The sequence below is a fragment of the Xenopus tropicalis genome, chromosome 5 (genome assembly GCF_000004195.4).
Source record: "Xenopus tropicalis strain Nigerian chromosome 5, UCB_Xtro_10.0, whole genome shotgun sequence".
Classification (NCBI taxonomy): domain Eukaryota; kingdom Metazoa; phylum Chordata; class Amphibia; order Anura; family Pipidae; genus Xenopus; species Xenopus tropicalis.
Genome location: NC_030681.2, coordinates 106,268,656 through 106,283,584, shown reverse-complemented (window position 1 = coordinate 106,283,584; position 14,929 = coordinate 106,268,656).

Sequence of the window (14,929 nt, the reverse complement as noted above, 5' to 3'; positions counted from 1 at the left end):
AGGCAGAGTGCTGCCTGTGTGTGCCATACTCTGCCTACCCTATGCTGCCTGTGGGAGGTGAACCTGGCAGGGGTTTGTTTTGGGAGTTTGTTATCAGTTGGAAATAGTGATGAAATGGTCCCTAAGGTGTGTAATTATATGCTGGGGGTTGCTGTGCTATCCACAGGGGAGGAGGAGGCATATGGATTTAAGGGTACGTCTTAATATGACATAATATAATTCTTTCACATATGAATGATGGTGTGAGTGAGGACGAAGCATTTGGGTTTTTGCTGCACTACCACTATAGTGATAAAATGGGTGTGGTTTGAAGTGAGTGTGGTTTAAAGGGGGAGTGGTCAAAACTGGCTTCCATTAGCGGCCCTCCACCATGTATGCAAGAGAAATTCCCGGGCCCTCGGCACCGCAAAAGTTGGACAGCACTGGTCTTAAGTGTTTCATTATTTCATTAAAATGGTGTCTGTGGAAGACAACCATCCTGTATTTCAGAGCTTCTGGATAATAGGTTTTTGAATAGGGGATCCTATCCTATCCTGTATATGAAAACTCTGCTTTAATAGCCATGGCTCCAAAAATATCATAAACTGCAAATAAGTGCTAACCCTGTGTCTCACCTTAATCGGCCTTTGGTTCATGGCCAGAACTAGGGGCACACAAAAAAGGGCCTTCCCCTACCTAGGTTCCTGGCAGTGGTTACATATGGTTTTTGAAAAAAATAAACATAATTTCTTACTGAATTAAACATGGATGCACCTATACCTGACAGAAATTGCATTCAAGAGTAACAATTTGCTATGAACTCCAACACATAATATGCATATCAATAAGGCTCTCTGCATCTTTTGCTGAGTATATATACAATAGTTGAAAGGTTAAAATACCATATATATATACTATATATCATAAAGGAAAATGCCGCACTCACAGGTCTTAGTGGAAAAATTCAGCTTGTTTATTTCAAACGTCCATCTAATGTTTCGGCTGCTTCCACAGCCTTTTTCAAAGTGATAAACACACAGAGGAACCCACTGATAAACCCTAAATGGCGCCAAAATAGAGCTGATGACGTCATCCTGTGAATTGCCAAAAAATGGTTAAAATTTAGTGGTTGAGCACAACTTTCCCTTTTTTTGCTATAGTTTATACAGGAGCAGTGGCCAGCTCCTTGTTGTAGCTCCATCCCTTCCCAGCTGCAGTCAGGTGATCTCAGTGGAGCCAATAAAAGGGCAACCATATGGGGGTTTTAACCTTGAAAGCAAGAAAGTTGCAGGTAAAACTTAGTCCCTTGGCTAAATGTATATTGAAGCAGTAGAATTCTTAATGAATCGCATAAGTCAGTGTAGGAACTGGTCAAAACGGATGACTTTGACGCAGTTGGCCAGCTTGAAGTATATTGCAATATATGGACAAACAATCCCTGTTTTGTTTAAAGGGGAGGGCATTTCTTAGTAGCTTAAATGCACCGAATGTCTTAATGTCCTATATATTGATAATGGGTGAGTGCAGAGGATCTCTTGTTGTTGATCCTGTGAATTGCCAGTCAACCCCCACATCAGTGTACATATACGCAAATCAAAAAAACAACATTACCAAACTAAAGCGTGATCATTAATACCAGAAAACAATAGAATAATGGTAAAGGAATAGTACATAAAAGGATAAAAGGCAGAGGAAAAAAAGAACAAAGATCAAGCATGAACAAACACCCATATAGCTGAACTGCAACTCCCTTGTGGCGCCAAGCGATACCAGGAGTGAGACGCGAACGTGCACTAATTAGCTATGTAAGGAACGAGTCCGCGCTAATGCCCATCCCCTTTGGCGACATTCTTTCTTATGCCTGAGTGCCGCATTTCCCCATCTCATGTAGGACCAGCACCTCTGGAATTAGCAACTGTCATATTGTAAGCCGCAGGTGCATGTAAGGTCCAAACTGCCCACTCTAGAAGCAGTCCCGTCTGGGTTACAGTGTGTAACCTGTTAGTCACTCAAAATTGAAGCGGTCCAGTGCGGGCCGTCAAATCATTACGGTTCATAGGGATAAAAGGCGAACACCATATTTTGGCTCGCATCCCCCAATTATTTATTGCAACTTAATGGCAAAATATATATATGAATCGGGGACATCAAACCTGCATTATTCAGCTATTGTTGCGCTACAACTCCCAGCAGCACTAATAGACAGTATATGACAGTATATGACTACAGTGGAAGTGTTAGGACTCATGGTGCTACCTATTATACACCACACAGTATGTACTAGAGGGTTGTTTACATTGAGTCCTAGTGCTAACTTTATTTATAAAGCGCCACAAGGGTACGCTGCGCTGTACAATCTTACAAAATACAAAATTACACACGGGGGGAAAAGTGTTATAATAAATAAATACAATAAATATATATACATTCACAGGGAATAAGTGCCATGTGGTATGAGACACAGGAAGAAGGTCCCTGCCCCGTAGAGCTTACAATCACTGCCAATAGGCTTGGACTGAGATTCAAAATAGGCACTGGTATTTCAGTAACACAGAGGCCCAAACAGCCCCCCACCATCACAATAAATAGTGACTGTCTATATGACATCCTACAGCAGCTCCACTGGAATATTCCAGAATCAACATGACCTGACTACCAATAATATCTGCAAATAGCTAGAGATGCACAGCAGTGAGCAACATACTGTATACAGCATCCAAAGAAGGACCCACAGTGTAAAAAAATACATGTGTACTCCTACAGTACCATACATACCGCTATTCAAAAAGATACTTTCATTCATTCATTCATTCATGCTCCTTGCAACTTGCAAAGAGTGCCAATGTGCCCTCCAGTCTGCTCTATTAAATTAAATGATATGCATTTGCAGGTATTGACACAGATTAACTCTTGAATAACTCTGTTCCTGGGTCTTGCAGTAATTCCAGGGATTCCTTAGCAAGTTGCATCAATAGCTGCAGCCAACTTTTGGCTACTGAACTTGCCAATAATGCCATTATTGACACCACAAGCTTGTGAATACAATGTTTGGGGGAAAAATGATTGTTAAAACATGCTTATAATTTACTACGACAGATGATAATTTGCATCCATATTGATTCACTGAGCACAAGGTAAGGTAAATTGAAATTAGTGGAAACCCACAATTACTTCTGTGACAAATGCTTATGAGGATAAAAAAAATAATTCTTTTGCCACCTTCATAAAAAACTCACAATCACAGAATGAAAATACAGCACTCCTAGGGGCACATTTACTAATCCACGAACGTCCGAAAAGTGTCCGAATGCGTTTTTTTCGTAATGATTGGTATTTTGCGACTTTTTCACGAATTGTCGCAACTTTTTCGAGCGCTCAATACGAAAAAGTTGCGACAATTCGCGAAAGTCGGAATGGCTATGAAAAAGTCGCGACAATTCACGAAAGTCATAATGGCTATGAAAAAGTCGTGACAATTCACGAAAGTCATAATGGCTATGAAAAAGTCGCGACAATTCACAAAAGTCATAATGGCTATGAAAAAGTTCGACAATTTACGAAAAAGTCCTAACGGCGACAAAAAAAATCGCAAAAAATACGAAAAAGTCGCAAAATGTTCGTTTTCCAATCCGAATTTTTCTCATTCGGATTCGTGGATTAGTAAATCAGCCCCCTAGTGTAGCTCCATGTAAAAATTGAGCTATAGTCCTCTATGAAGTACTATTGTAGCAGTAATTAGTACAAGAGCAGCTTTCACTAATATACAAAAATTAAAGTGTACAGATGGTTACCTGTACAGAAAATAGCTTTACTATTCAATGAAGGGAAAATAAATGTAGAATGAGTAATATGGAGAAACTGAATACGGGTATGGGATTTATTATACAGAATGCATGGGAACCTGGGGTTTTCTATAAAGGGATCTTCCCATCATGTATGCATGAAATAAACTCAGTAGGATTGTTTTGCTTCCAATATGGATTTATTCAGCTTAGTTATCATCAAGTACAAGGCACTGTTTTATTATTACAGAAAATAAGGACATCATTTTAAAACAATTAGAATTATTTGCTTAAAATGGACCTTATGATTGATGGCCTTCCCATAATTTGGAGCTTTCTGGATAACTGATTTTCAGATAACGGATTCCATGCTTTTCGTGCATACAGTATGTTTCAGGTTAAATATTATAAGGAATCTGTGGTCTCCTGTGGTTCTCTTTAAAATGCAGATTTTGGTCTTCTAGTTAGCACATTCAAGCCTATTCTCCATTTACCAAAGTAAATTCCCTGGTAACTACATGAAGTACAAAACATTTATTAATATAAACATTTGTTAATATACAATTCTGAGACACCTCCCGCAGGATCATGTAATTATCATTTATCACATTCATCTAAGTGATATTTATAACACCAAAAGCAAATCTGCTGTCATTTCTGGGCCTTTCATGATGTAAATGTACCAAGTTTATTGATTGTGATGTTTCTGCACTGCTCATTCAGAGGGTAAAGCGTGAACCCCATTTATAACTCAAGGCACCAAGACAAAGATATAGCTCAAGCAAATGCAGAAGTCATTATCTGACTTTAAAAAGTAATTTGTGTAAATCAGGTTAAGGAGATAAATTACACGTTTTCCTGATAGGTTTATTTACCAGTGTCTTCTGTTTATTATATAATTTTGAGTTATGTAATTTATTATGTAAAGTCTTTACATTTATTCACCAGAGTCTTCTGTTTATTATGTAATTTGTAATTATGTAATTTACAATGTAAAATCTTCTTATTAAAATAATATTTTGCACATCAAAAATAAATGACTTCTGTCTAATTAGAAACATTGCCATTTGGCATATCATTGGGGTCAATGGGAGTTTTCCATTACATAAACAGCTATTGCTATACACTGCTACCAGTTCAACTCAGTAAGAGCACTGGCCACTTCCAGACCCTCTTAGACTCCCACTGGGCCCTTATTTGGGGATTCAGTGTTTTTCAGTGTGTCTAGGCCCAATGGTCCTTACCTGGGTTGAAGTCTGGACCAAGATGGAAGCAGAGTTTAGACAGGCAAAATGAGGTTCAAATGAGGTATCCAAAGGGTTAAATAAGTCTCAGTTGAATTCAGGCAAAGATCAGGGCTGGTGGCAATCATGGTAGTCAAAGTCAGTCAAATATCAATCAAAATAGCACATTTAAACACACCCAGGAACTAGTAAACAAAATCCTATACTTGGGCATTGAACCCTGGTCTTCGGCATCTATTTAATTTGAATTTTCATGCCTGACAGTACCTTCACCCAGGGGGATCACCGGACCATGTTTCTGCAGAAACTGTCAGTAAAACTTTTGCACCAATCTTGGAGCATACACATCAAATTGCTCTATCCAGGAACATTCCTTAGGTCTTAAACCTTTCCACTAGATATGATACTGTAAAGAGATCCAGTCACCCTGGCAAAGAGACATGACAGCTCAAAAATTGCTCAAGAGCTTAAACTTGTTCAGCAGTTCCATTGGCCTGTGAATAATAGGCAGACGGAAACTGGAGAGTGATGACAAGCGCTTTACACATTACCAAGATCACCAATATTTGGAAATATACTGAGAACCTCTTTTGGACACAATTTCCGCAGAAAATACATGGTGGCCAAAAGTGTAAAGATTAAAGAGTTGAAAAAGTTTCACAGGAGATGGAAATTTGTGTAGAGGAATGAAATGTGCCAGTGGGCACTACAGACGAGGGGGGACAGGTAAAGGTTTCAGAAGACCACAAGACAGCACACAAAGTAATAAAGTCTCTGCCGTCTTTCTGCATAGATGCCCACCTTTCAAGATGATAACAGATCCATGGTCTTTCTACTCCTGGAGAATTAAAGTTCAGAAGACATATAAGACATACCAATGGGAATATCTTGAGGGGCAAAAGACTGAGCAGACTGAATCTGAGAAGCAAATTGTGAATGCAGAGAAGCAATAATCCTGCTAGAGAGAATAAGTGGATTGTTGTCATTACTGTGTCCTCAAGGATAAAGCTTCTAGAGAAAGCATCCACCATTTTATTCTTGGAACCTGGGCGGTAGTTATTAATACAATTAAATTGTATGACGATGCCTGCTGAGGATTAAAGGAACAGTAACACCAAAAAATGAAAGTGTATAAAAATAATTAATATATTATATACTATTGCTCTGCTCTGCTCACACACTAGTTGTGTGTTTTCTTTATAAACACTACTGCGGTTTATATAAATACCCTGCTGTGTAGCCATGGGAGCAGCCATTTAATTTGAAAAAAGGAGAAAAGGCACAGGTTACTAAGCAGATAACAGATAAGTAGCAGATTCCCATTGTATTCTACACAGTTTATCTGGTATCTTCTTATGTAACCTGTGCCTTTTCTCCTTTTTTCAATTTAAATGGCTGCCCCTATGACTACACAGCAGCTATTTCTATTAACTATAGTAGTCTTTCTGAAGCAAACACGCATTTTTTACCAGTGCAGGGCAACAGTACATTATATTTTAATTATTTTAAAACATTTTTATTTTTTAGTGTTACTGTTCCTTTAAATCTCTTAAGAGCCTGAAAATATTGCAGATTCTTATGGTCAGTACAGATAGAGATGGGATGCAGTGTACCTTCTAGAAAATATCAACGCTCTTCTAAGGCTAACTTGACAAGGAGTAACCCTCAGTTTCCAATAATTTTGTTCCAAAGAGGAAAATTTCTAGGAAAAATAAGCGCATTGATGTAGCAAAAACCAAGACCACTGGAGCAGATGGACAACTAATATTGAGGAAATCTGTGAGTATTCTTTTAGGTATGAGTTTTAAAACCACCCAGATAAGACTCCACTATCCTACCTAGGTGTTGGCGTTTCCTTGCTTCAGAGGACCGTTATTAGCAAAATGAGCCTTGCCACCACAGTACAAGCACAGGCCAGCAGAACAGCTCCATAGTTCATAGAAATGTGCCCTTTTGATCTGCATAGGTTTCTTGGTGGAACTAAGGAGTGGAGGTGATAGGATAGGCTGGAATCTCTTGCCATGCTCTTTATCAGCTTGGTGTTCCCTGAAGTGGGTGTCAACCTTAATACTAAGAGCAATCACATCCTCCAGCTGTTCAGGAAGATCTTTGGAGACAAGGTCATCTTTTAGCTTATCAGATAGCCCCTGCCAATAGGCTGCCACATGTGCCTCATTGTTCCAGGTAGTCTTTGCATCCAATGTTTGGAACTCAACGGCATACTGGCTAGCACTACGGTTTCCATGGTGGATCTGCATGAGATGAGAAGTGGCATCTACACAGCCAGTTGCAATAAACACAGTCCAAAAGCTCTGAAGGAAGGCTTTGCATCATTAATTAGGGGAGAATTCTTTTTCCAAAGAGGAGATGCCTATTCCAGCACTTTGCCCTTCAGCATGGAGATGACGTATCCCAACTTAGCTCATTCAGAAGCATAGTTAGTGGGGTGCAGTTTAAATTGTATGAGACACTGGTTCACAAAGCCCCTACAGGCCTTAGGATCCCTGTTTTAGTGTGGAGGTGGCCATTGCCATGGGAGAAACCACTGCACTAGGGTCTTAAAGAATTGAGTGCTAAGTGTTAAAAAAAAAAGAAGAGGAAGGAGGTCCCTGCCCTGAAAAACAATTTTTTACAATTTATTACAACCTTAGTAATGACCATTATTCTGTTAAAAACGATCAGTTGATTTAAAGGAATATTTCTGGAGTGACGCTTTGGATTCTCCTGGAGACAATATATCTATATAGTTCCATCACTCTGGCCAATAGTCTCCATGGGCATGCAATTGTAGTTTAGTCCTTCCTGAAATTATTTTGCATTTTTGAACCAGTTATTAATAAATAATCAGTGGTTTAAATAAATGAAAACTGCACAGATCTGGGCTAATGTGCACATGTATAGTCAAGTGCATTTTTGCTTTATAAAATATTGAGTAATTCAATACAAATATAAATATTTCATAACAAGGCAGTAGTGCCATACTTTATCATTTCATGCATCTTTCTTAAAAAACAGAGTAGTCAGTATAGCAGCAGAAGCTGATCTTTCTCCCGTTTGATTTAATATCATGCTGCTGACATCTGTAGAGTTGATACAACAGTAGCCAGATTATAAATAGGACGCCCAGCTGAATTAGGTCATTCACTAATGACTCCCAAAGATTTGTCATTGCAAGAGGAGATCAGTTGATCTAGGGTATAATGCCCCCAGTTTCTCTGACTGTTATTATATAGCAAATTAGATATAAAGCAATCTGTATTTCTAACCAAAAGCAATTCCTATTTTCAAACATTTTATTCTTTTATCTGATGTTCTCTCAGCAGTCAAACTGCATTGACCTCTTGTGTATTTGTTATGCTACTCATTTACATGGCTGTCAATAAAAAATGTGTTTACAATAACAAACATCATATCTACATAACAAACAGACACTTTTGAATCCAAAACATGTTTAAATAGTTATCAATATTTTTCTTTTGAGCCCAAGAATACCTGAATTTATAGTTCTCTATCTTGTTTTGTCTGTTTCTCTGGTCTAACCAATTGGATGGTTTGGTCCATATCCTTTGTCTGCCGACAGCTCCTAAACTGTGCTGATCATCTGGATCTGCCAGCATGTGGCTTGCAAAAACTCTATGACTGAAGTTAGTCTGTAGGCCATTTAGGGTGAGGTTTGTTGAGTATGACTACTTCCTGTCCTGAATAGGTAGCCCAATCTGAAGGTGTGAAATCTGAGGTGAACACAGGCTATTGTTGATATTCTTGGAAGTATAGGTGAATAGCTTTCATACTGTATATCTAACAAAAGGAATTCTGGGAATGAATTCCAAACTCTTAAAAAAATCCCATTTACATGGGTTTATCCTATAGGCTACAGCTCACCCACTGGGTTTGAAGCTGAAGCCAGGATAATAGCTGATCAGATTCCCAACTACAGACCGGTTTCACCTTTCTTGAGGCTCATCAGTGTAATGCAGGGTTTTCTGATCAGCTCTCTACCTAAGCTGATCACTACACTGATGAGCCTCAAGAAAGGCGAAACCGTTCTGTAGTTGGGAATCTGATCAGCTATTATCCTGGCTTCAGCTTCAAACCCAGTGGGTGAGCTGTAGCCTATAGGATAAACCTATGTAAATGGGATTTTTTTTAACAGTTTGGAATTCATTCCCAGAATTCCTTTTGTTTGCTTTTGTCTGTATGAGGCAGTCTCCTCAACCTTATTTATTTGTTTATACTGTATATCTCTAACAGCATTTTGAGCTTAAAGGGACCCCAAAGGAAGCTTGGTTTGAAGAAAATCCATAAACCACTAATCTAGTCCTGTGTATTAAATGATTAACCTTTGCAGTGGTCCTATTTTGGTCCAGGTATTTCTGAATGGTTTTTCCAAACATTTGTTAAGACATTCTGAAGTTGTGAGGGTTTTATCCAGGGACTGGTATAAGGGCTATTTACAGTCACTAAATTCTAAATAGAAGGAATGCATCTTTCAAGCTAGGAGTAACAGCTATGAACTGTTTTCTAAGACTCAGTAAACACAAACAATAAGTCAAGGGATTTCTGCCTTTTACAGTTTCTGTCATTGCCATCACCAGTAGTGGGATCTACTGCAATAAAGTTTATAAAATCCTTTATAATTTTAGAAAAACCTTGTAGTTTGCAAACTTGATAAAGATAATTGAATTTTTTGTTACCTTGTACCCATTTGAATAAAATTCTGAAGAGTGCAGCAGTGGTGTTTTTAAGTCAGGAGATACTTTAGAGAATGTTTTCAGACTGATAAGTAACATTTTATTTGAACTAGAAATAAATGATGTCAGCCATTATTTTGTTCTTGTTTTAACACCAGGACAATTACAAGGCCCTCTTTCAAAACATATTCATAAAGATGGCACTCCACATGTTAATATTCTGGCTGTACTCATAATTGATTTTGAATGCTTAGTAGTTTAATCTTCCATGTTAGAACTTCTTGTAGTTGTCCCATACCTCCCAACACTTGAAAAATGTAAAGAGGGACTAATAGAAATGGCGCACATAGCGTGACAGTTTTTTTGACCATGCCCATTTTTGTGACTCCCTAAATACTACTCTCATTTTACAAAATTTGGCAGGTTATTTAAAGTTTGAACACATTTCTGGGGATTTTGGGATCTTATTTTATGTGTTATTACAGTTTTGCTAAAAAAGGTGAAATTGCCCTTTAAGATGCAAGTCTCAGTTCCCCCAAGAGACCTGTTTAGCTTATTAGTTACAATTATGTTACAGTGCAAAGGGAAATGAGGGACTTTTCAGTAAGAATCCTGGACTGCAGGCTGAGCTGTTAAAAGAGGGACTGTCCAGTGAACATTGGGACAGTTGGGAGGTATGGCTGTCCTACACACTGCTCACCTACAGTTTGCTGTAGCAAATCTTAGTGTCAGAACACTATAATATATAGGGTTTCCAGTGCCTGTTTGGTGGGGTAACATGTAAAAGGAAACTTCTTTCTGGCTCTTCTACAACAACTGGTCTCAAAAATGGACGTTGCCAAAAAATTTCTCTGCGCTACACATGGCATTTATTTTTGTCCCTCTTTCAAATTTTAAATGTTGGAAGGCATGCTTAGAGTGATCATAGTATTTACATGTAAAACTTGAAATCAACAAGTCAGTAATGTAACTACTGTCCAGCAGGCCCAAGTGCACTGGGGTTCCCCTCCCCCATTCTGCTTAACATGTCACATCTCCTTACAGCATTGGCACTGCACTGATGACCTCTCAGCAGGCTCCATGGAAGGGATAGGCTCTGGTGCTGCTGCACCCCCTGCCATACTCCTGTCTTAAAATAAATAATCAATTGTCATACTCATAGGAGAAACAGTGACAAAAACAAGATGAGGGTTCCCTTAGAGAAGTTGGCAAAGACTTCAAACATGCCCACTGCAACTGGCAAGGGCTAGCCACCAGTTCTTGTAAACAAACTAGCTGGGTAGAAAGTAAAGCTTAAAGTTGGCCAATGCTAAACTCTCCTTGTTTGCTGGAGTCTATAGAATTTTCAGACCTGGGCAGAAATGTCTGTTTGGGGGAACTGCTCTTTGTCATTTTTACCACCTTTTTACAAGCTTATTCTAGTATTCAGCAGGTAAGGTTCCCTTTGGGCATCAGACATTACCTTTTGATTTTCCTCAATGAAACAGTGGAGTACAAAAGCCCATTCTGCTTAAATTATTTCCAACAGAAACTTGTTTAGGGAACTTTCTTCATTCTGCAAGAAATATACATTCCACCTAGGATTTGTCCAGTAACATTCAAGTGTCCAAAGTGGTGATACCATTTGGTAACCCAGGGTAACTTTGACAGATATTGCTTGTGTTTATTTAAAGCAGGAATTTACAAAAATATAATATTAATAATAACATTTAATGGCACAGAACACATGCAACAAAATCAAAGTGTATTCCTCTGAGAGCAGAGCATATCTCCACAATCTGCTTTTGGCAGTGCCTCCGCTTTTAATGTTATTTTATTAGTAACAATATGAACTTTTACTCACAAGGTTTGCTTGTATGAGCACACTCTCCCACTTCCTGCTTTCCCAGGTGTTGACTTATTAATTACATCACCTGCACTAATTACCCCCGCCCGACTGAATACAGACTTATTCTTCTTATCTGTGGTTTCTCATAGAGCATGCTGGGAAGACACTTCCAGGCACTGTGCCACAATATTCAATATATATACACAAGCTACATTTGGTAACACAGCATCTTAGCAGAATAGTGCACAAACAAATTAATTAGGTCTTTTACATGCTGGGTCTGTAGGTGTAAAGACAAAACTTAACAACAAACAGGGACCTGGAAACTATATGATTTCCTATTTTCCCACTATTACAGCATGAAAGTAGGTCTAAAAGTGTGGCAGTCAACTTTTAAGCATTTGACAGATATGCTTCATACACACTGACAGGCGATATCTTAATAAGCTACCAGAGGTGCAATATAATTTGTGCAATTTCACAAAAAGTAGATAAGAAAAAGTAGAAGTGTTAAGAATCACCCTATGTGGCTTAACTCTGAGGTAAAGAAGTTAATAGGGAAAAAAGGAAAGCTTTTAAGAAACATAAGTCAGAGGGGACAGTAGCTGCGTTTAATGATTATAAACACTATAACAAGTGTTGTAAAACAGCAATCCGGAAGGCAAAGATAGAAAATGAGGAGCGCATCGCGGCCGAGGCCAAGACTAACCCCAAAAAGTTTTTTAAGTATATTAATAGTAAAAAGATGCAGGTTGAAGGTGTGGTCCCATTGGGTTATAGTAACAATATGGTTACAGCGGATACAGAAAAGGCAGATGTGCTTAACCAGTTCTTTTCTTCTGTGTATACAGTAGAGGAGCCAGAGGGCCAAGTCCCACCCAATAGCTGCACTGTTGCCTCAGCTCCAACTACACAGTGTTTGACACAGGATATGGTGCTCAAGGGGTTACACAGGATAAATGTGAACAAGGCCTCGGGGCCGGATGGAATACACCCTCGGGTACTGAGACAGCTAGGGGCAGAATTACAGTGGCCTTTGTTTCTGAAATTCTCTGACTCGCTTTCATCAGGTATGGTACCTAGGGATTGGAAGAAGGTGAATGTCATTCCTATATTTAAAAAGGGAGTAAGATCTCAGCCTGGCAATTATAGGCCTGTAAGTTTGACATCAGTGGTGGGCAAGTTATTTGAAAGCTTGTTAAGGGATCACAGACAAAATGATGTACTGGAGAATGCCATTATGAGCAGTAATCAGCATGGCTTTATGAAGGACAGGTCATGTCAGACCAATTTAATTGCTTTTTACAATGCAGTGAGTAAGAAGCTGGACAGTGGGGTTGCAGTAGATATAATCTATTTGGATTTTGCCAAAGCATTTGATAACGTTCCCCACAAGCTTTCTAAACTAAGGTCTATTGGTCTTAGTGAAGTCATTTGCACATGGAAAGAAAACTGGCTACAGGATCGGGTACAGAGGGTGGTTGTTAATGGTACATTCTCTACTTGGAGTAAGGTTGTCAGTGGGGTCCCTCAGGGTTCTGTACTTGGTCCACTTTTGTTTAACTTGTTCATAAATGACTTAGGGGAGGGTATTATAAGCAATGTATCAGTGTTAGCAGATGACACAAAACTCTGCAGCCCAGTCAATTCTATCCAGGATGTGGCATCCTTGCAGCAGGATCTTGACCAACTGGCAATCTAGGTGGCTAAGTGGCAGATGATATTTAATGTGGATAAATGTAAGGTCATGCACCTGGGATGTAAAAATATGCAAGCCACTTATACCCTTAATGGGACTGCACTAGGCAAATCCATAATGGAGAAGGACCTTGGAGTCATTGTAGATAATAAACTTGGCTGTAGCAAGCAATGCCAGGCAGCAGCTGCAAGGGCAAACAAGGTTTTGAGCTATATTAAAAGGGCTAGAGGGTGTTATTCTTCTGAAATTCTGAAATATGCTGTTCAGTTTTGGTCTTCAGTGCTCAAACGGGACATTATTGAGTTAGAGAGGGTCCAGAGAAGGGCAACTAAGTTGGTAAAGGGTATGGAAAGTCTCAGTTATGAAGAAAGGCTGGCCAAGTTGGGTTTGTTTACACTGGAGAAGAGGCGCTTAAGAGGTGACTTAACTATGTATAAAAATATAAGGGGATCATATAATAACCTCTTTAATGTTTTATTTACCAGTAGGTCCTTCCAACGGACACGATGGCACCCACTCCGTTTAGAAGAAGGGAGGTTCCATTTAAATATTTGGAAAGGATTTTTTACTGTGAGAGCTGTGAAGTTGTGGAATTCCCTCCCCGAATCAGTTGTGCTGGCTGATACATTATATAGCTTTACGAAGGGGCTGGATGGATTCTTAGCAAGTCAGGGAATACAGGGTTATGGGAGATAGCTTGTAGTATTATTATTATTATTATTAACATTTATTTATAAAGCGCCAACATATTCCGCAGTACAAGTTGATCCAGGGACTGGTCCGATTTGCCCCTCTGCAGCAAATTAGAGAGGCTTCAGATGGGGCTTTTTGCCTTCCTCTGGATCAACTAGAAGTTAGGCAGGTTATATATAGGCATTATGGTTGAAAGCGATGGACATACGTCTTTTTTCAACCCAACTTACTATGTATGTTACTATGAGTATATATGCTCCAATACAATGTGTTCCATGAATAAAATATATATACATGTAGGAGGGATAAAGAGGGAATATTAAGTCAGATAAATGCATTTCAAGAGTTTAAATACCCTACTGCCTCATATATGATAAATCACTGATCCCAATTATGGGCAAAACTGTATACAAAATTTCTCTGCATGTTTGTATCAAAGTAAATCCATGCTGGCCTAGAACAGCAGGAAGGGAATGCCCCGCAGACTGTTATCGTCGTAATCTGAAGGAACAACAAAGGAACAGTATCTGGATGCCTTACAAGGAATAAGTATCTGAATGCCTAACAAATATGTTTTTAGCTACAATCTAGAGAATACCCTTGACAACTAAGACAACTTCATTGCGAGCACAAAGCTTATTTGCAACAACTATAAATAACTTTTAATTTTGCTATAAAATTGGTTGTAACCACTCAAATAATGGTGTATCAGTAATACTGTGCACTCAGCTGTAATAGCATCTTTAGGAGTGATGCCCTGTTGCCCTGCTTTAGGGATATTTATAGGAATACGTATCTTTTAACAAAGACTAATGACTGATTCTCCCTCCTTTACACCGTATGGGGACTATATTCAATAGCAATTACTTTTAGAAATATTTTTAAAACCATTGGACATTTCTGATTTATATTGAAAAGTTATTTCATTATGCAAAATTGTTTTAGGGTGGACAAGCCAAAATTATTGGTTCTGTTAACGCCTCAAACAGAATGCTGGTGCCACAATTTATTCA